Source organism: Heterocephalus glaber, unplaced genomic scaffold (assembly GCF_053883595.1).
Source record: "Heterocephalus glaber isolate CG9 unplaced genomic scaffold, H.glaber_assembly_v1.0 deba00000122, whole genome shotgun sequence".
Taxonomy (NCBI): domain Eukaryota; kingdom Metazoa; phylum Chordata; class Mammalia; order Rodentia; family Bathyergidae; genus Heterocephalus; species Heterocephalus glaber.
Genome location: NW_028258138.1, coordinates 64,585,916 through 64,607,895, shown reverse-complemented (window position 1 = coordinate 64,607,895; position 21,980 = coordinate 64,585,916). Strand labels below are relative to the sequence as shown.

Sequence of the window (21,980 nt, the reverse complement as noted above, 5' to 3'; positions counted from 1 at the left end):
TGTATAAAATCTTAATGCTAATTAAACTTGGTTTTTTCTTTAATATATATCGTACTGGCTTCTGCTGATCCCACAAGTCCAAGCTAAGCCATTCAGTTGATAAGTCTCCCTGCAATTAAAATCTCCCCTTTAGTTGAAATTCTCATTTTTATTTCTCTGAAAATGATTTATTTTTCTTTTAAAGCTGGCTATTATTTGGCAGATTTTTTTCCCTAAGATCTTTTTATAAATTTAAAAAAGAGGAGAGGGTTGTAGATTTTCTTCTCTCACAAATAACAGGCTTTGGGCATGTTCCTTTTTAGTTTTGCATACATTCATGACTTTTACATAGAACCCATGGATATAGAAAGTTATCTCTGGCTTTCATATGAATTATTACCTCATTTTAAACAGAATGTTTAAAATAACTTATCCTATCTTGTATAAGCAGAATGTGGCTGAGCCAATCTTTGAACGAAGAATTGTTTGACTCTTAGGCATACTATTTGACCGTACTACCCTACCACTTTCTTCTCCTTTATTTTTAATATCCCTTTAATTGATCCATTCAACATATTATTGTATTGCATCCTCTATATATCAGCAACTGTGCTATATTTCAGATACATATTAGTGAACCCAGGAAAAGAGAATATGCTAGTATCCATCTTCAAAGACTTTTGAGGTTTAGTGTTTCAGTTTCTTTTGTGACTTTTATTTTAAATTGACACTTTAATTCCAAAAGGCACTCGGGTCATTAAGAGCAAATGTGAAATGTGAATAAAATTTTGTTTCCTTATTCTTATTCAGAATACCACTCTTCTCCTTACTAATCAAAAATCCCCTTATCAAGATTCCCAAGATACTTAGGCTTTTATGATCTACACTGAGGGCCCTATGTCTAGGAAAATAAGCACAGGGGTTAAGAGAACAGGTCCTCAAGTCACAGTACCTGGATTTAAATCCTGGCTTTACCGTTTATTAACTACATGACCTTTGAGAAAGTTGCTTTTACCTCATCTGTAAAATAGAAACAAAGTTACTTCTTGGGGTTGGTATGCAGGTTTAATAAATATTACTTATCATCCCCCCCTTGCATTATCTCTAGAACACATAATTTCTTTTACTTACACCAAAATATAGCTGTGAACAGGCCAGTGCCCTACTTAGAAATCCCTAATAGACCTGTTTTGCCCAATAAAGTGGATTACTTGACCCAGTATAAATTTAGGATCCCCTTCACAGTCCACATTAAACTTATTCTTTCCAATACTATTTTCTGTTATACTTCCAACTCAAGTGTTTGTTTCTACCAAACATACCTTCCAGTTTTCTGCTTACATGCTTTTTCTCATGCCCTTTAACAACCTGCATCCCTTTTATCACTTTCCAAATCTTACGTATTTTTTAAAGTGCAACTAGATTTTCTTCATTATAGTTACGCTTTCAATATTTTAGCCTAAATGTAAGTGATGATCAGTGTCTTCATACACATTGTCATTTACCCAATGGTATCTATCAAAGAAACCCAAACATAGTTGGTATTAATATATGCCAAATGAACAAGTAGTCTGAATTTGGAGTTTACTCTTTCTTTTAAACCCTTTTTCATTAGCATACATTACTCTGAACTTTGCCCTTTATTTCTATGGTTTCTCTATTCTTCCCTTTGAATTATTTTGACATTTTGCCTCCTTGGTCCTCTCCTCTATTCACAGTTATAAAACCTTTCTATCTCCACAGTCAGCATGCTACTGCCTCATATGAATAACCAGACTGCTGCTGGGTACTGTTTTTCTGTTCAAGTTCATTCTGCACCATCTACTTCAATGGTAGAATGATAGTTTCTTGTCTATAAAATACAGATTATAGGACCTACTGAGAGCAAATGATAGTTTATGTGGAAGTATCATATAGACTGTGACAAGCTTTACAAAGTGCACAATATAGCTTAAATTGTCTAAATATTTTCTAAGAAGTATGTATTAAAGGTAGAGGAAAATAGGAAAATTAAGGTCTGATGAGCCATCTCGTTTCTTTAAATAAAACAGACTCATGTATCAATGATTGTAAATACCACATTCTTTTATCTTCCTTTATTTTTTCTCTTTTCATCTAATCTCACATTTCACTTCAGCGTCTCATTATTTGGCTTCACTCTTTCTATACATTTACAGGGCAAATGGGATCTTCCTTGAAGGATCTTCACTGGGAAGGCTTTTTAATTATTTTTTTTTTAAATTAGCAAGTGACACTGCCTTTTAACATACTGACAGGAGGGATCTTTATAGTTCCTAACCATTTCTGAAACAACATTAAAAATGAACCAACTTATCCTATACCACAGATATCAAGATTGTGCAAATTCTCTGACCATGTGGATTTTCTTGACATTTTTGAGTCAAAAATCATAACCAGAAGACAGTTATTTATGGTGGAACGATTCCAGTATAAGCAAAGCCTTTCTGACTTGGTCTAATGCCTCCTGCCATTTTTTTCCTTAGGTGATAGTTCTGTTAATTGAGAATGAATTGATAGACAGTTAGATGACCGCTTAGAACTTCAAATCACAGTCCCTACTAACCCCATGCTACAGGGAGAGCTTTATTCACTAGGCAGACCTGCCTTCCTTTCATTGTTTCCAGTAGGAGAGTAGCACTGTCATCCTCCATGTGAGTTTCAGCAGCAGGCAGACAATGTGGACCAGCCAGCCTTGTGTTGGGATCTGATCTCTATTTATATTAAAAAGGTAAAACATACTCCTTTTTTATTTCTGCATTCTCATGGTCATTATCAGTGGGTTCTCATCACCATAGATCTTCTTTTCCATCAGATCTGACCACATTGTCCAGATGATAAGCAGCCAGTGTCTTCCAAGCTCCTTGCTTGTTAATATCTGCAACTACCACCCATCCCTGACTCGTTTCCTACACATCATCTTGCTGCTACCACAATACTCCTTTTCTTACTGTGTTCCTTTCTTCTAAGGGAACCTGATAACCCAGAGGCAGCAAAATCTTTATTCCTTCCAAGTCTTGGCCTTCTGCCTTTTCTTGCTTGTTTGGTGTTTTGAGTTAAATTTTTCAGGTTAATATTTAACACATGAGATAACTGTTTACAAAATTGTTAGTTGATAATCAGAGATTCCCCCCCATTAATGTGGTTAACATTTAACTTGGTGAAACAGCTCATACACTAAAATAATAAAGAAAATAATAGACACATAGCATTTAAAGTATTAATGTTGAAGGTTTTGCTGTTATAGAAGTTATCATGAGCTAAAATGGAATATTTGATTTTGTACAAATAAAAGAAAAACCTTGGTTTAGGGCCTGATAAGGTAACTACGTGGAAAAATTTAAGCAGAAAAGGGAAGCAAAATCTACTTCTGGGTTGCAGGTGGGGCATTCAAATGATAGCATTCTTTGTTGTTTCCTTAAGAAAATAACCTTTATTGTTTTTCTCAGTATTATCACACCCAAAATATGTTGTTGAGGTTCTGTGGAATATCATGTTTGGATACTTTTTGGTTTTGATCAACCCTGTGTTGTCTTGTTATATTTATAGTATCAGTGACCTTTCGTATGTTTCAATGTCATCTAAACTGAGTCAGATGTAGGGGAAGAAATCACTATGTTTAGGTATGGCCCTCCATTCATATTTGTAAATTAGGAAGGACTGTTTCTTTTCCTAAATGAACTGTAAAACTCCATGTAATTTCAAAAGATAGAATACAAGAGTATTTTGTGTTCTTAAGAAAAATATACATGCTCTTACATGGATCCAGGGGTACAGCCTGGGCTGAAAACATATTCATACTATTTTGATTCACTTCAAAATGGTTTTCATCTTTATCTCTTGCCATGTACACCTCAAGACATGATTTTTGGAAAAAAAAACCTCGGTGGAGGAATTAATTGACTACAGTAGATGTTGAAGAACTACCTCTGTGTTTTTCAATTTTGATACTGAGGTTTCTATATAATTCTGTTCCATAAAGATAACTCTGTCCCTTCACTGTGTTTTGACAAGGGGGGAGAAAAAAAACCCTCTATTTTGCTCATATGTAGAAGTCTATCCATTTGGGAAATTTCTAGATAAAAGGTCACTTACAGATATTCTGAAGTTATTAATACAAATTGCCATGAGAGATACTGAATAGAAAGACTTCAATCCAAGCCAAGAGCTAGATTTTTCTGCTCTGTTCTGTATTTGAAAGTCATCAAGCCGGTCATTCAAAACCTGGATATCTTATAAACACCTTCTGAGAATTCATTGGTTTGACAAATATGCTATGATTATAACAATTCAGATATAAGTTGAGAAGGAATTGCTAGTAACAGATTTCAAGTTTAATGAGACTTAAATAGGTTTTAAGTGCTCAATAGGATGGTAGGAAAAACTGGAGAGAGAAGTGTCCCAGAAGATAGCCACAATACTATAAGTAAGAAGAAGAAGTTATCCATGTTATTTTGCTGCTGAGAAAATGAGTAAGATGAGAATCAAATTGTGACAGTAGGATTTGGCAGTAGTATATATATGGTAGAGTGGAATGGATAAAAGACTAATTGGCATATGGTAGGTTGAAAAAAAATACAAAGTTAAGATATGGTAATAACTATAGATATTTCACTAAGTCTTGCTATGAAAAGAAGAATAAAAATGGAAAGTAACTGGAGAAAGATGACATCAAGAGAGTATCATATGAAGATACACAAAGCATGGTGGCTTTCTTTTTCAGTCTCATTTGTTGTTTTGTATTTGTTTTTTTAATTTGCTTCCCAAGTTGAAAAACAAGATGATTAAAATTCAAAGCCTCAAATCTGGAGAAGAAACGGATATGGAAAAGGCAAATTCTGTCTCATAAAATATAAAAGGCCTGGCCTAGGATTCAGTAGATCTTGGTCTAGTTCAAGTTCTACAAGTTACCAGGAATATGACTATAAACAGTTATTATTTTGGATATTAATAATATCTAAAGTTCCTTTATGCTATTTTAGTTCTGTGAAAGAAAAAAGACATATTTCAGAAATCTCTCTCTAGTAGAAATAAATTGCAAAGGACTTTTAGAAAGAACACACATCGTACTAGTTAACTCTTGCAAACACTATCAGGCATTTTATTTAATACTGTTTTATTTAACAGATAAGGACACCAAGGATCTGAAAAGTTAAGTAACTGGCAGAATCATGGTATCACAGTGTGCAGGCAGCAAAGGCAGAGTCAAACTCGAGTGCAGAATGTAATTGGAAGTGTCTTCTCGTCCCACACTGCTTTCCATCCACCTACCCTGTAGATTTTTGGTTAGTTTCTTCCCCCTACTCTTCAGTGTGATCCCCACTTCTGTTTTATCCATTTCTGCCCCGAGTTTTCTTTATTTTCTTTTTGCTTTATTCTATTTTACCCAGAACTTGTTAGCTGTGACCACCTCCCTAAATATCTGCAATTCTTCATAAAACAGAATCAAGTTCACAAGGGCTATATTAAGGACAAAGGAAGAACAATCCCACATCAAAACATTTTCCAAACTAATGAAATTGCATTTCAAACAACCCATGGAAAACCAATGCTTTAGCCAATGGCTAGTGTTAGCAGTGAAAACTCCTTCATACTATCATGTCGTTTGAGCTTACAAGCTTTTAAAACCAGAGAATCGGAAAGGGAAGAGCAAAAAGGTAGGAGGAGAAAATGGGAAATAAGAAGTGAGAGAAGAGGTGGTACAGAAGGGTACAAGTGTTGTATAGTGTAGGCCATGCAGACCAAAAATTATTGTGTTTCTAACACTATTGATTTTTTCAGCAGCTGATATTTCAATCTGGGTGCAGTGTGTCTGTGAGTCTACGCACACTGTCAAGAAGAAATATGATGGTGTCTTAAAAGATTAATAATATCGCTGGTCCTCTGGAGGCCTGTCTTAATTCACTGGCCTGTTCCCTGGCATGTACTGTAATTTATCTAGTCTGATTTGAATAGCAAATGGCAATCGGCTGCCATTAGGGAAATGGGCATCATTCTTATTGATCCAGCATGGGCTAGATTTTATTTAAGGAGAATTGCAAAATGTTATTACCTTCAAGAAGAGAAACCGAAAAGGGAGCTTTTCCCGTGTGTATTTTAGAAATGTTCTACTTTAAAAGGGAGGAATGCATTGTAGATTTAGGAGAAGAGAGGGAGATGATCATCCCGGTGTGTGAAAGGGGACATGTACTGGCTGTTTTCAACATAATTGTTAACAGCAGGATGGAGTGCTCTTGATTATGAGAAAGAGGCCACAGGCCTCAGAGGTTAGAATACTATACACATACTCAGATCTGACCTATTTCATTGTACAACTTTGTGTAAAGCCTTTAGTCACTCAGAATCAATTTGTCAGTCTGTGAAATGGACCAAAAATATCAACTGGTAATGTAAGGTGTATTTTATATCCTGGAGTCTTGGATAAAGGATGTTAGAGAATAAAACAGAAATAAAAAGAGAAATAGAGAAAGATCCTATTTAACACTGTGGGGGGGATGTTCAATATTTATTATTGCTCTTCACTTAAAATTCTGAAAGGGACAGTTTATGTGCTGCGTGAAGCAAGACAAAGTAGTCTCATAATTCTCATTAGCCATAATGTGCATCTCTCGGGTTAACATTGCATATCGATTTTAATGTTCACCTGGTAGTGGCAGATCCAGACCTGCATTTGTACTTTGTTTTACTGGATCCAGGAAAGCTGACAACATTATGGTAGCAAATGTGGGAAACAGACCTGGGCCTCTCTGCCTACCTGCCTTTTCTTTTTTTGCCACAGGGACAGAGGCTGAATGTGCCATTTCTGTTACAGCTTGTCGGAGAAATAGTATGAAAGACATCCACATAATCCTATCCCTAACCTTCCTTGGCAGCCACAGGTGGGGAAAAAGGTATGACAAATGTGGCTAGAGCAAGGGCTCATTGCTACTGAAATTCTTCTTCATTCCACCTCGGGTTGTTATGGAAAGAAACGATAATGTGTTACAGGAAATGGCCAAGTATAAAAGCAATAAAATAAATTGAAAATGACTTTGTTTTTTTGAGCGGCAGTAATTGCTATATGTTGTGATGTTTGCATAAGGAATTAGTTAATGTGTAGCAGAATGGCATGTGATACTTTTTATTTGCCTGATGACTGTAGTCTCTGAGTGAATGACTTATTAAGGTTAATAAAGAAAAATTTGCTTCTGACTTGTAATGATCCAATTGCTAGAATTTAGCATCCCCTTATGCATTGTTGCCTAAAGGGGAGAAGGAAAAAAACCCACACACATTAATGGCCGACTGGCTATGATTTTTTATAGTGGTGTGAGAACAAACAATATCTCCTAAATTGTTGGTCTGTCTATCTTTCTGCCTGCCTGGGCAGGAACGTTATGGCTTTCTTAATTCTCCTGTGTGATTTATCATCCTAAATTCATTGTTTTGCATAACTCTGCTCAAAATGAAGAAATGTCATTATTTTGCAGCGAAAAGTTGTCATTTGCATAATGCCTGCCATTAATTATTGTGAGACTAATGCAGTTGTTGATATTTTTAGGGCACAGTGGTACAGCCTGCACCTTGTATAATGTCATTCTGAAAACATTGGTAGTTAATAGGTGCCACAACATTGCACAAATGGAAAAAAAGATGATAAAGAAGAAGGGGACACAATGGAACAGGCTGTGATCTTTATTTAGCGCTTTTTTTTTTTCCTGAAATGCTTGGTGAAGGAAGACTATAAAAGGAAGCGAATAGAGCAGGAAGCTGTGACATCCAAGAGAACAAAGGGATTGAAAAGCAGAGGTTTTCTATTTAGGCTGAATTAGTGTAACCTGGGTTCCAGCCAGTTTAATGGAGGAAGTCATGTCTCCTCTGCTATGGCTAAACTACGCATCCAAAGCCCAAAGCAGAATGTAAGGTTGGGCTTTTAAACACCATCAATTAAGGTAAGGCTTTGCTCTGAAACACATTCATCTTGTGGAAGAATCCTCTTAACTGAGCACTTGGCCAAACTGAAGAGAGCACACCAGGGTTTCGTGAGGCAGAAACTGAAGAGTATGATTTTTAGGTTTTGATTAATCAGTCTTCTATACTTCACTCCTTTTAGTATTTGTATCTAGACCATATCTTTTCCTTTACTGCAAAAGGTAGAGACATACAGTGGTGGCATATTGGAGACACAGATTTTTTTCCCTTATGTTCCTTGTGATAGTACTGACTTTTCCATCTGATTCTTTAGGGAAAGAGTCTTCTAAAGCTTTCTCTTACCTAGTCACAGGTAAATGAAAATCAGTCATAAAGTTTGATCAAAGATGAAACTCATTACACTGAGTCCTGGAGGCATAAATATTATAAATGTAGCTAACTGTTGATCTTTTTAGTATTGCAAACTTAAAAAAATAGACACACATCAAATAGAATTTTTTCCTAATTTCACTGTTTCATGTGTATTATAAATTTAGATTTTCTTTTTATCATTAAATTTAAAAGACATAAAAGAAAAAGAGCCTTAAAAGTAGATCTAGTTGCTAAGACTGACCAGAGACATTTGGAATGAAGACATTGCCCTTCAATATTTGAAACTTGGCACTGTAAACTCTTTTGAAAAGGCAATATTTTTCAGATTGTAGTAATACAGATTCTAATGCTTATACTCTATCTAAAGATCAACTACTATTTTGGAGGCACTGATGAAGCCAGATGGTGCTTCTGAGGGAGCAATAAGGATCATGAGGAGACCACAATGGATTATCTCAGTTTATTTTATAATAAATGTCTCAGCAGAATTAAGGCTAGGATAGTTTTATAGATCTTGCCCCCTTTTTTGGAGCTTAATCTGCATACATTTAGATCTGGAATATGTAGAAAACATGTATTCTGGGTCAGAAACATTTAATTCCTCACAATTACATCACCATCATAAATTATCACATTTGGGGTTGTAAAACATAGATGAGCTGGCGCTGGGGATGTAGTTCAGTAGCACTACCCCTGCCTGGCAAGTGCAAGGTCCTGAGTTTGATCCCCAGTACCACAATAGTTAGATAGATAGATAGATAGTTAGATAGATAGATAGATAGATAGATAGACAGACAGATAGATAAACCAACACATGGAACAATTGAGACCAGTTTCCCCTGCTGTTTCTCACTTTTTCCTGTCTTTGGAAGAAAAAGAAAATGTCCTAACACCGCCGAGTTACTGTATTTTGACTTTAATAAAATGAAACATAAAGTATTAAAACATAACTAAGAAGTCTAACACATAGAGGAAAATGGAGATGAAAAGAGAAAGATACTTTCTATGGTGTGCTAAGATAATTCAAGCTGACTAATTCTAGTAATGCCTCTTTGTTTATCATGTGTTCTGTATGTATAGAACCTTTACATAGGTAAATAAGAATAGAATCTGTATATATAGGTAAATAAGAGTAATTGGTAATTAAATGAGCATGTTATACTATGACAAAGGTAATCAGTTTGTCCTGACTGGCCTGAAAGTGTCCCTTTTTAACACTGAAAATCCCAAGTTCTAGGAACTTCCTCAGTCCTAGGCAAACCCAGTCAGTTGGTTACCTAACCATGACAAATATTCACAGGAATATTGATTTAATATTTACATTATATATCTCATTATCTCTGGTATTGCTGTTAGAAACCTTTTTCTAAATCTGCTAAAATGTTTTAGCAATATAAAAAGTTTTAGCTAACTCTGAGAGGACTGAGAAGAGTTGTAGATTGTCATGCATTGTCTGTCACGTTGGTCAGAAATACTCCAGAAAGAGTAGTAAGTAATTACCAACAGCTCTGATCCCCTATGTTCAGGAAATAACTCATGTCTTACATAGACACAAGGTAGGAATCCATATGTCAGTTGGCATGATTGTCATCATCTCGCATCTGATAATCATGTCAGACTGGCATTCTCTAATGCTCACTGATTGCTGACAGAACTTTAAGTTTTCTACACTTCGGAGTTTTTTCTTCTTGTATAACCACTGTACTAAGAACTAGAGATACAAGACAGATAAAACATGAACCTTCACAATGGATTTTTAATCCAACCTTTGGAGGAAAGTTGCAAGAATAAATTTTTATATAGCATACGTCTAATTGAGGCAGTTGTTTTATTCACTGAGATTCATTAGTGCTACCACAAACCTCAGGCATAGGATGGCACTTAAAATTTTGTTGTTTCATGGATGGGTTTGTTCATTTGTTTAATAAAAATTTATTGAGGCTCTACTCTGTTTAGCAAAATGTTCTGAACATTATGGATACAAAGATGAGCTATACTTGGTACTTTTACAGAATAAATAATGCAAAAGGATACCTGTTATTTCCCCTCCAGATTGGGAGTTCCCCAAGCACAAGATTGTACCCTAGCTCACCAAGAACATTTAGCTGGGAAAACCTTTCCCTAGTAAACCTAAATGGAATAATATTTTTTACTAACTCTCTAATTTGACTTTACTCCTACCTAGACCTCTGTTGTAGGAACTAAGCTGTAGTATGTAGATTGTTGTCCAGACTGGCCTATGCAGTTAGATGGAAAGAATAGAGGCCTCTGGAACAAAACAAAGTGTCATTGCACCAGGAAGAATAATGATTTTCTATTTAAGGTTTATGTGACTGGGATGAAATTTATAAGTACTGGGACATTTTATTTATTCAACTTGGACTCAATCATTTAATAGCTATCAAACACCCACAATGTTTCAGAGATTGTTCTAATTACTGGAAACTCAATGAGAAATTATAAAAATTCCCCTATGAAGCTTACTTTATAGTAGGAGGAAAGATAGTCAATAATTAAATAAACAAAAAATATCTGATTTTAAAATGTGAAATATAGGAAGAAAATAATGTTTGACAAGAAAGTAAAAAATAGAGTTAAACTATGGGGAAAGTACAACTTAAAATAGGATAGGTAGGGAAGGTGTCATTGAGCAGGATGCCTTGGAAAAAATTTAAATGAGAAAAAGCCAATATGGTGACCAGGATGAAAAACATTTTAAGAAGAGAGAGGAGATATTTCAAAGGCCTCAAAGTATGAACAACTTGAAATATTCCAGGAAAATCGAGAAGAGATGTGTGACTGAAATAGAGTAAAGAGATAATGATCTTCTAGACAGGTAGGCGCCCCACAGCAGAGTCTGACAGGAAGCTCTAAGAGGGTCTTGTAAAGGGTATGTGCTCCCATTTTTTTATTGATTCAAAGAGATCAGTGGCTACTTTGTGGAAAATAAACTAACTGAGTCGGGTGGGGTAGGAAAAACAATCAGGAGTTACTGTGTTTGCCCAGTTGTGTAATGGGCAGTGGTAGTGGAGCAGTGGTAGTGGGGCCAGAAGTGGAAAGTGGATAAATTCCACTTGTGAGGGCACAGCTAGCAGCAATTGCTGATGGAATTGATGTGGTGCAGGTGAAAGAGACATCAGCTGTAATGAGTCTCAGCAGTTTCACCTGCACCACTGGATGAGCATCAGTGTCATTAACATCATGGAGTTGTGAACTAAGGGAGATATAGAGGAATTAACAGATTTAGGGAAAGAAATAATTACATTTTAGTTTTGGAGCATGTTGACTTTGGGATTCTTTATCCAAGTCAAATGATGTAGTAGGCAGTAAGATATATCACACAGGATCTCAGAGCCATTAACACTTAGGACTGGAAAGTAAAACTCTTTCTGTATATGTATCTTCTTTAGAACATAAGGCTGCGGGGAACAAGGAACTGACTCAAAGGAGGTTTTGGAGAAACATATATACACCCTATATTATTTAATGATGAATATGCAAGTGCTGCTTTCATTCATTTTTCTATTCTTTAAAGTCCCTGATTTACATGGCCAAGAGGTACCAACAAGACTATAAGACAAACATAAATTATTGTTTCCATAACTATGTAAGACAGAGGGGAAAGACAAATATTTTGTACTTTTTATTTTGGGAAAATCTGTGTGAGTTAAAAGGAAAGTAAACTTGAACCCATTATCAGAAGTGGGGAAGATTGGAGCAGGCAGGGCATCCCAGAGAAGAAGTCGTAAGCACTTGTTTAAAACTAACTTTCTCTTTTTGGGGAGAAAAGCTGAAGTCCAAAGAGATTGGCCAAGCATGAACAGAATTTATATTTGTGTGAAATTAAGTGAGATAAACTTATAAAAGTTGGCTAGAACTCATTAGTTCTTAGCTCTGGTGTACTTCAGAATCATTTTTGGAGTTCAAAATGTAGATGCATGGATATCACTTCTGAAAATCTTGATTATGGGTCTTACAGTGCATCTGGCATTTGTTTTTCCAAAGTAAGCCTGTTTCAGAGCATTTATCCTTGCTAAAGCTGTGATAATTTATTTTGGTTAATATTCCTGCATAGATTGCTTGTACTGGATTCATAGGTAGAGCAGTTTCTTCCCTCAGCCTTCGTGAATCTTCAATATATTCTGAAGTATCATGGCCCAGCTTTTATCCATATCGCTGCCTAATTTTGAGTGCTAAAAGAGTATACATCTTTTTCTTGTTTTATAATCTGTGACATGTCCTGGGTCTTTCCATTTTTTTTCTACTTTACGTCCTCTTGCACAATTATGTTTGGCGGGATGTGGGAATAAAAGTAAGTTAAGAGCCATGGAAGAAGTGGTATCTCTTACAAAGACCTCTGAGTATGAAAATTACCCTGATTACTACATCAGATGCTGCACAGGAAATGAGAATGCATTGAACTGAACTCCTCAATGAACTGAACCTAAGGTGACTTTTCCTGAAGGACTGAATCTTCGTACTTAGTTTATTCTCTATTGCATCAAAATATCTTAGACAGATTGGCATTGATGAAATAAATGGTTTGGAAATCATCGAATGCAAAAGTATTATGCATGGGCCTAAATAATATAGGATAATGATATTAATGTAAATAGCCTGAATTGAAAGCCAGATTTAAGACTGTGGAAAAATAAATTCAGAAGCCCAGTCCAAATTCTTAACATTTTCTATCATTAATATTCTATTCTTTGTCCTCTTCCTATTCCTGTTCTGTCATTATTCCATTGATACTTTTTCCTAAAGAGGAGCCTAAGATTAAAATCATAGAGCTATTGAAATTCTACTTACTTAAGAGTAGATTTTCTATTATAACGACATAGTCCCAAAGACTAAAGGCCTTAGAATGTGATAGTCTTTATAAGAAAAAGAAGGACTCCTAGGGACAAAATGCCTAGCAAAAGTCACTTTTTAAGTCCTTTGGGAAAGAAAGCTTACGTATATTTATATTGTAAATTAATATATGCTGTAAAATTAATATACTTTATAGAAAAATTCAAAGTAAATAAAAAATACTCACAATTTGCCTAGAAACAAGCACTTTTCATTTTTCCTGTCTTTCCCACCATGTGTGTACAGAGCTATCATTTCTCAAACAATTCATTAAATTGCCAATATTTAACTTAGCCATATGTATTTAAACAATCGATCATCCTTTATGCATTGTTGCTTAATATTCTTTTCACTAAATAATATTCCAAAAATTTTCTCCAGTCCTAAAGAAGTAATAAAATTATGATTTTTAATAACTACATAGTAGTGCAGTAAATGTATGTACTAGAACTTATTTAGTCAAGTGTCTATTGTCAGATAAGGTTGCAAGTTTTTCAGTTTTACATAATATCGTGATAAAACTTCTGAATAAATTTTTGCATAGATCTTTGATTATATTCTTAAGACAAATTTTTAAAGGTGAAAATATGTGTGAAGAGTATTTTATCTCTTTTTAAGGTTTTGATATGTTGTTAAAATGCTCTCCAGAGCATCATATCAACTTTATTCTTTTCCTTCTCAAAGGGGCTAATTTTGCCCATCAGTTGTAGTAGATTTAATTTATTTTTACCTCAAGGTTATGGCTAAAGTAACAAAAACATTTTTGAAGTCAATGATGCTACAAAAGAGTCAGTTTAAGTAATATAAATTGACAGTAAGATTAGAACGTGTTCCTTTCTTATGTCTGCTCTGCACAAACATTCTGTTTATCTTGGGTAAGAGACAAGAGGAAGAAGAAGAAGAAAAAAACTTTACCCTTCTTACTTGGACTGACTGAATAGTTACAGTGTCCTAGGCACTGAACTGTACATCCTTGGCACCTGAGTCCTTCCCTCTGAGGTTTTACAATCACATACCAATCATGCTATGAATCGTCATGAGGCATAATATGAAATTTGGGCTTCTGAGACAATGGCCTATGGTGCACATAGACTGCAAGACACTTGGGCACCACACATACAGTTAGGTTATATAAGTCTCGAAACCCATTGAATCTGGGAGAAGGGGGAGTGTGAGTATTTACTTCAATCCTACAGTACTACAGAGAACTGCATGGATCCTTGCAGCAGTAAATGGGTATAACTTGTAGGCTAGAAATAGGCAGTGGGCTGAAGGGGACAAATAAATCTACTCATTCCCATTTCTTCTACTATATCTCCTTCTGGAAAGTCTGTGCAGAAAGTGATGAGAGGGGAAGAGATCAAAATATGACACATATATGTACCAGTTCCCCACAATAAATGTATTTAATATGTATTGCAAATATATATTAATTTTAAAATATTTTTAAAATAAGGTAAGGTGCTCTGGTGTGAGCTTGGAGTTCCTGAGGTTTTCCAGAATGCTTAGGGAAATGACATGGCAAGGGTATACAGACTATTTTCCAGTGAGAACCATAGGAGAATATTTGAAATTGGACTGCTTATGGAAAATCCACAACCTAGAGCCTCCTGCAGTCTTGGGGCATTGTAATGCAATTTGTCCTACTGTGATGGGGTCTGATGGGGGGGGAGGCGGTGAAGACTGCTTGAGAATTGATGAAGCAAGAGTGCCTAAAATGATAGCTAAAATGGGTGTAAATTAGTAGAACAGTTGTAGCAGTGACGTAAAAATTCCAAGTAGTCCTTCTGAAAATGCATAATAAATGACATATACCAAAAAATGTAAACAAGCTATTTAATAACATTTTAATGCTTGATTCTGATCTCTTAATTAAAATGTGCATAAAAAACAATGCTGGAACATCTGCGTGTGTTATTGGCATAGTAGGATTTATGCTACACCCTGTGTTTTTTGGTTCACTTCTCAGTGTGTGTGTGAACATGGGAGGATTGCCTCTCTGAGGTAATCACCTGCCTGAGTCCCAACAGGTCTATGTTCCCACCCACCTTTCCTTGATGAGGGTTTTCTCTTGTTTTCTTTCCTCTTATATTAAATATGGCTTATTCTTTGCTCGAATTAAACTATTCTCATCACTTGATCTGGAAGCCACTCTTCACCCCACCCTATAACCTAAAACCCTGCCCTAACCCTGACTTGCCCTTGTTATCTCAGCAGATGTACACAGCATTACCTAATGTTTTGGTCTTGGTGAATAATCTCACAGGGCTTTGGGGAGAGCATGGCCCTTTGTATCTGTGACCTTGAAAATTATTACTCAGCTGGACACTATGGGATTTAGATGTCAAAAGACAGAAAGAAATTGTACTCACCCTTCTGGTGATTTTGTTATTATTATTAATTATTATTATTATTATTATTATTACTGTTGACTTGAGGGAAGCATGTCTGAGGTTCGTTTTGCCCAGTTGTTAATGTGAGTACCAGCAATCACAAAAGCCAATGGGTTTTAAGTGCCTTAGATCTTCCACTGAAAATACTACACTGTGAAACACTTTCTGTCTTGTCTTGGAATATGACCAACTACCAAAAATTTCAAAAAGGGATGAAAAGGGGAGTGGAAAGGGATAGAGGAAGAATTAAGATGTGCTGTATAAATATACCAGTTCTCGACAATGAATATAATCATTATGTACTATAAATATGAACTTATAAAAATTTAAAAATTAAAAGAAAAAATCATGAAAAGTATCTTACACCTCCTGTTTGTCCTGGGAGGATGTGAGTGCGATCTGGCTGTGACATCTGTCACAGGGTTGTCCTGGAAGAGTTTTGTATCAGTCACAGCCAACGGCCTTCCTAAATATTCAACAATTAATATTCAGTCTTCCCTTAAAAGGGGGACATTGTGCTGGGATTATATGTAATCCCCACAATGTTCCTGCAAAAAAGGTGCTTTTATTCTTCATTCCATAATCGGTGAAACTGAAATTCAGATTGGCTTATGTGACATACTTAGAGCTATATTGTAAATAAGTGGAAAATCTGGGATTCAAACTCAAGACTGTCTCTCTCAAGGCCATAATCTTTCTTTAGTATGGCCCTCATAGCTCCCATTTCCTATAGACAAGGACTAGATGTTCTGAAAAGAGTTCTGAAAGAGTTAAGTAAAATGCACCACTTGTGACAAATGTCTGAAACTTGTTTTTATAACTTGGATTTAATTCACAAATAAATAGCAGTTATCAATATGTCACAGATGAAGAGCTGCATGTATGGATCACTGTATTTTCCCAGCTTTGGCTTGTGGATGCAGCATGCCCCAGGGAGTTTTACAAATCCACATGGCATCTCCCAGTATTGGATTCTGTGTTAGCCGACCAAAGTGTAAAACTCTTCTTTCTTGGGATGGCTCACAACTGGTGATTATCTGAAGAAAGTTGTATAAAATTACCTACCATATGTAGACATTTTATTTTTCTGAATTGTCCTTAACTCTTTCAGTGTAGGCAAAACCTGGCTTTGGGCACTGGCTTTGTGACTTTTAATGGGTGTTTGTTTTGGAACTGTTGCTCCAAGAGAGGAAAAAGGAGAGGTGGGCTTTGGTTCTTTGTTCTTTTTTCTTTTTACTCTTTGCTTTCTTATGACCCCGAATCAATATCAATTTGCTGTAATCTTTTGAGGAAAAAGATAAAATGTTCATAAACTAAAGTTATTAAGACTTTGAATCATGTAAGACTAGCCCTGGGGTAATTTTTTGGCTGAATTTTGCATATCTAGGTTCTCTAATAGAGAATATGGGGTCAATACTGAGAATATATAGTTTTAACTTTTCCTTTTTCCTGTAGTTTTGCTCCAACTAGGAGAACCTCTGTTTTAGGCTTGTTATATGTCCTAAAATAGAGCGATTGTTAGGTTTAGAAGACTGTTAGATTTGATGATAGTGAGGGGACAGTGATATGACATTCAGATGTGTAGTAAGAAGGTATCCTGCTCTTGTGGAAAAAACATGACCCTTGAGCATCACAGGAGCTCAGTCCTGCTTACTGGTTATGTAGCTTGGGGAGGATTGTTTAAGTCACTGAGCCTGAGGTTTATTTTTATCTATCATATGAGGATGAATAATAATACCTACTTTATAGAGATATTGTATATGTTAAATGAAATAATGTATGACAAATATTTAGAAGAGTACTTGACCCTCAAAGAATGATAGTTGCTTATATCTCATGCAACAAGGAAAGAGAAAAATAGCAAAGTATGACAATTAGAAAATAATGATAATGACTTTGAAAAAAATTGCATTTCTATGTGGCGTAGTAGAAAAAGTTGTTGTTTAAAAGGCAGACTTAGGTTCTGCTTTCACCTCTGCCTTTAGAAAACTGTAAACTTTTTTTCTCTTCTTAATATTTCAGTTTGTTCGGCTCTAAAATGAGTGAGTTGCAATGCAAGGTCTCTGCTTGTTTATATAGTTTTACCTTCAGAAAATTTTTCTTCTTCTGAGAGTAGTCAATGACATGTCATACTGCTGTGTATAAGTCTCAAAGACCAACAGCCAGTATGGCAAACAGGGTTGCTGTTAAACTGTGCTTTTCCCTGCAACCATGTTTACATGTACATTTGTGTGCTTTGTAAATTTGTCACGTTTGTAAGTGTATGTGCACATCCATGGTTGCTGAAGTAAACACACTAGCATACATTTATACATTTTTGTTGTATGTGTGTTTATATATAACACACACATATATATACAGTATGTGTGTATATATATAAATATTCGTCTGTGTGTATGAGAAACAGATGCACTGTAGGCAGATAAAGAAGATAAATATAGTTCCAAATAGAAGCATAAGCATATAAATATAGACGTTATATATAGTGAAAGCAAGCAGATCAGCACCATTTCATTATTGCTTGAAGTCTTTATAATAAAAGAGTTGAAAATCAGTAACTGACATAGAAATTATTGACTGAATGACAATGACAGATCAGAAGACATCATGTAAGGTAAGAGTAACCTTTCTTTCAACTTTGAGGAGAAATTAGCAGGAAGATTTATTACTTTTAATTACTGCATTTATAAAAGTTTTGAGATGCCAGACAGTATAGGGTTTTCTTAAGAGTACAGATATGTCAGTTTTTCTAAAAATTCTACCAGACAACAAAGAAACAAGTAAGAATAGAAACCCTATTTCAGTCTTGAGAAAAGATTTGTTAAAGGTGATACCTGAATACCCTTTGTCCACAGGCTGTGGACAAAGCATAGCTCTCTTCTATTTCTACTTTGGGGCAGATGCATTGGCTTTACTCTGCATTGTTTTGCACAAGCCCCTCAGAAGTCTTTGAGGAACCTCACCTAAAAGAGATACTTTGAAGCACAAGGCCAGAATACTCATTGTTAAATTTTCATCATGGGGACATTGCAGTTGTGTTCACCAAGTGTGTTGTGTGAGTAAAAATGGACTTCCATCTGTTACTTTCATATCACTGTCTGTTCTCACCAGTCAAAATAATTGGTTGTGAGGTTTTGCTCTATTTTGTTTTGTTTTAGTAAGGAGGATATTATGAGTTATTTTTAGCTTGTTCAAGTTAACTGAATAATTTATTTTTTAATATTGCAAATTATATTTTGGTCCTGTATTTAAATATGATTTTCAAAAGAAGGGTCTCCTCCTCCCCTTACACCACATCTGTATCCTAACAGATCTCATCGCTGATCAGTGTTCTTGCAGGAACATCTAGAGAAGCTAAAATTTGAAGAGATCCTTGTACATGTGCAAATACACAACCTGGTTATGTCCAATACCACAAAACTTTTAAAGCAGTTGCTCTTGCGCCTTTTCCTGTTGTTTAGTTGACTTGCTTTTCCTGATAGAGATGAGACGAAGAGAATAGGAGTATTTTCCAGTTCTCTCTTGTGTTAATGGTCTTCTTTCCTGCTCCTAATCCTAGTTTAGACTTGAGGGGAAAAAAGAGGAACAGGCAAAACAATAAAAATTCAATAAAACTTGAGGGATGAATTATTGCTGCCTAAAAAACTGCTACTGTGGGGGATTTAGCTCAGTGGTGCCATGCCTGCCTCCCAAGCACAAGGTCCTGAGTTTGGAAATATGGCCATTTTCACTCTATTGGTTCTTTCTACCTAGGAGCAAGGAATGTCTTTCCATAGACGGTCTCTATCTGAACCTGCTAAAGGCCATCTATGAAAAACCAACAGCCAGTATCATACTAAGGGATCAAAAACTGAAATCCTTCATGCTAAAATCAGGAACAAGACAAGGACATCCACTATCACCACTACTGCTCAATACAGTTTTGGGAACATTAGCCACAGCAATTAGACAAGAGAAAGAAGTAAAAGGAATAAAGATGGGAAACAAAGAAGTTAAATTGTCATTATTTGCAGGCGACATGATACTCTATATAGAAGACCCCAAGAATTCCACCAAAAGTCTTCTAGACTTAATAATCAAATTCAGTAGACTAGCTGGATGCAAGGTCAACATACAAAAATCAGTAGCTTTCCTGTACACGAACAACAGACTCACTGAGAGAGGAACTGGAGAAACAACTCCTTTCACAATAGCATCCAAAAAAATGAAATACCTAGGAATCAACCTAATAAAAGAAATCAAAGACCTCTACTCTGAAAACTACAACACTCTTTTCTAACTTTGATGAGATACTTTACATAGGTCCCAGTGTCTTATTGACAGTGCAGTGGTAACATTCTAGACGGAAGCTTGCAGCTGCACTTCACCCTCACTTGTCAAAATTCCATTACTTTTTTTTAAATATCTTTAAATATATAATAAAGGTATATAATAGATTACATATTAGTGAAATTATACTTTTCTGTCCTTTATAATTTTTGAAGCTTTCAATGCATATTAATAAAAAATGATTTCTACGAGGAAAAGGAATACATAAAAAATGGCTAAATAGATGACATTTGAGAAGAAAGAAAGAAGTTAAAGTCAGGGAAGGTACGTAGAAGGTAGACACAGAATGGAAGTGAAAATAAAAAATATAACAAGAAGAGGAAGAAAAGCAGCAACAATTTAAACAGTCACATTTAAGATAAAAAATTAAGATAGCTTTGAGGTAAAGATTTTACATAATGTAGGGATTTCTTGTCTTATACAAGAATCCTTTGAAATCTTTTCCTATGTCGTTTAAAATAAGATTCAATTTACACACATTGATTTAGTCTATGCTGTTTAAAAAATGAACTATGAGCTTTACATACTTGACCCAGCACTGTCTCAAAATATATACTCATGAGAAAATTGATTTTGAGTTTTGGAATTTTCATATATAAATATATGAAATGAGAACAAGAAAGTTGACATCCACTTTTTAAAATCCATGAAATGAAAAAGCACACAGAGTGATCTTGTTGACATACTGCCAGGATGCATACTGAACAAAGTTGTTGAAATTGATTACATTAAATGGATGGCCAGAGTTTAAAAAAGAAAAAAAACCCTTTGGAAAGTTTGGACTGAAACATGCATGCTTAGTCTTTTAATAAGATGATAGTTCCATTTAAAAAATAGCAATATGGCTACCATTGTGAAACATGATTTAGTTGAATCTTCAACTGGAAATTTTGAGGGTGAAGTTGCAATTCTTTCTCTAAAGGTCTTATTCCCCAATTAACTGTAAGATAACATTTCTGACTTTCTAATCCAGAATTTATTTTTTCTCATAAAACTCCTGTTTAACTGAGAAAATGGAAATCAGTACATTCTTGGTTGCCCTTCTATTAATTTAAATTTGCATAACCTAATCAAAACTCAACCTGCCTTGCCCTTCAACAAAAAGCCATATTTTTTTCTTATTACTAAATGGCTACATTCTTCTCAGTATTTTTTAAAAGATGAATTATGTTGATATCCGATGACTTTTCCTTTAGAATGTGTCCATGGAGATTAAAATGGACTTTTCTGTGTGTAGGACTGACATTTAAAAAAAAGCCCAAAGCGGCAGATAGAAATGAACACAAAATTTTGCCGATGTTATCTGTACTATAATTTTTGTTAAATATTTTTAATAAAATGGAACTGATGTCAGTTGACCCCTAAATAACTGCCTCATGTTTCCTTTACATTATTATTTAGCCTGCACACAAATGATAGACTAATACAGCCTAAGATTTCCTGTAAAACATACAAATATTTCCTTCTGAGGCTTTTCTAATACAATTTTCCTACACAGCTATTTCTTCCATGATCATTTTACAAATTCAACAGACATTTACTGAGCTGAGATAAAAGGTCACCAGGTACTAGATGTTTGATATATAAAGGTGCTGTAACTGTCTGTTCTTAAAGTGTCTTTGCCAAATAGATGAAGTAGATCTTCATTTAACATTTTCTAAGCTAAAATAGGTGAAAATAAAGACAGTTGGATGATTGGAAATTAATTCCAAACTCTTGTTCTTTTTTTTTTTTTGGATAACCTCCTGAGATTTGTCCAGTTACCATTTACAGACATTCAAGATGGAAACAAGTCCCTGCCTAGCTCTTGAGCTGGCTGCCAACCAAAGAGAACTTCTGTTTTTCTTTCTCACCTTTGTAGTTATTCTCAGCCATAGGAGGGCACTTAAATACAAGAATATTCTGTAGAGAGAGACAGAATCAGCTTCACCCATACTTTCTGACCTAACCTTTGGAAATTCTTGGTGTTTTGTGATAGAAAACTCTAATTAGCCTTGGCGGATGGGACTCTGTACTAGTCCTGATCAAGTCAAAGGCTTTCCTTATTAAGATACAATATAAGAAATTGTTTAAATTTCTTCTGCAAGTATTGTTTATCAGTTTAGGATACTTTTCATTTCACCCATT

At 35.2% G+C, this 21,980-nt stretch overlaps 1 protein-coding gene across 46 annotated transcripts in view; it reads left to right on the top strand.

The window, feature by feature from the left end:
- The window catches only part of Zbtb20 (zinc finger and BTB domain containing 20), an 865,938-nt gene that overhangs the window by 483,502 nt on the left and 360,456 nt on the right, over positions 1–21,980 (top strand). For 7 of the 46 annotated variants that reach the window (XM_087208762.1, XM_087208726.1, XM_087208713.1 and 4 more), the window contains one exon: positions 6,776–6,887. The exons of the other annotated variants lie outside the window; for them this stretch is intronic. The gene's annotated coding sequence lies outside the window, so the exon portion shown is untranslated. The remainder of the gene's footprint in view (positions 1–6,775; positions 6,888–21,980) is intronic. 46 annotated transcript variants of the gene reach the window in all.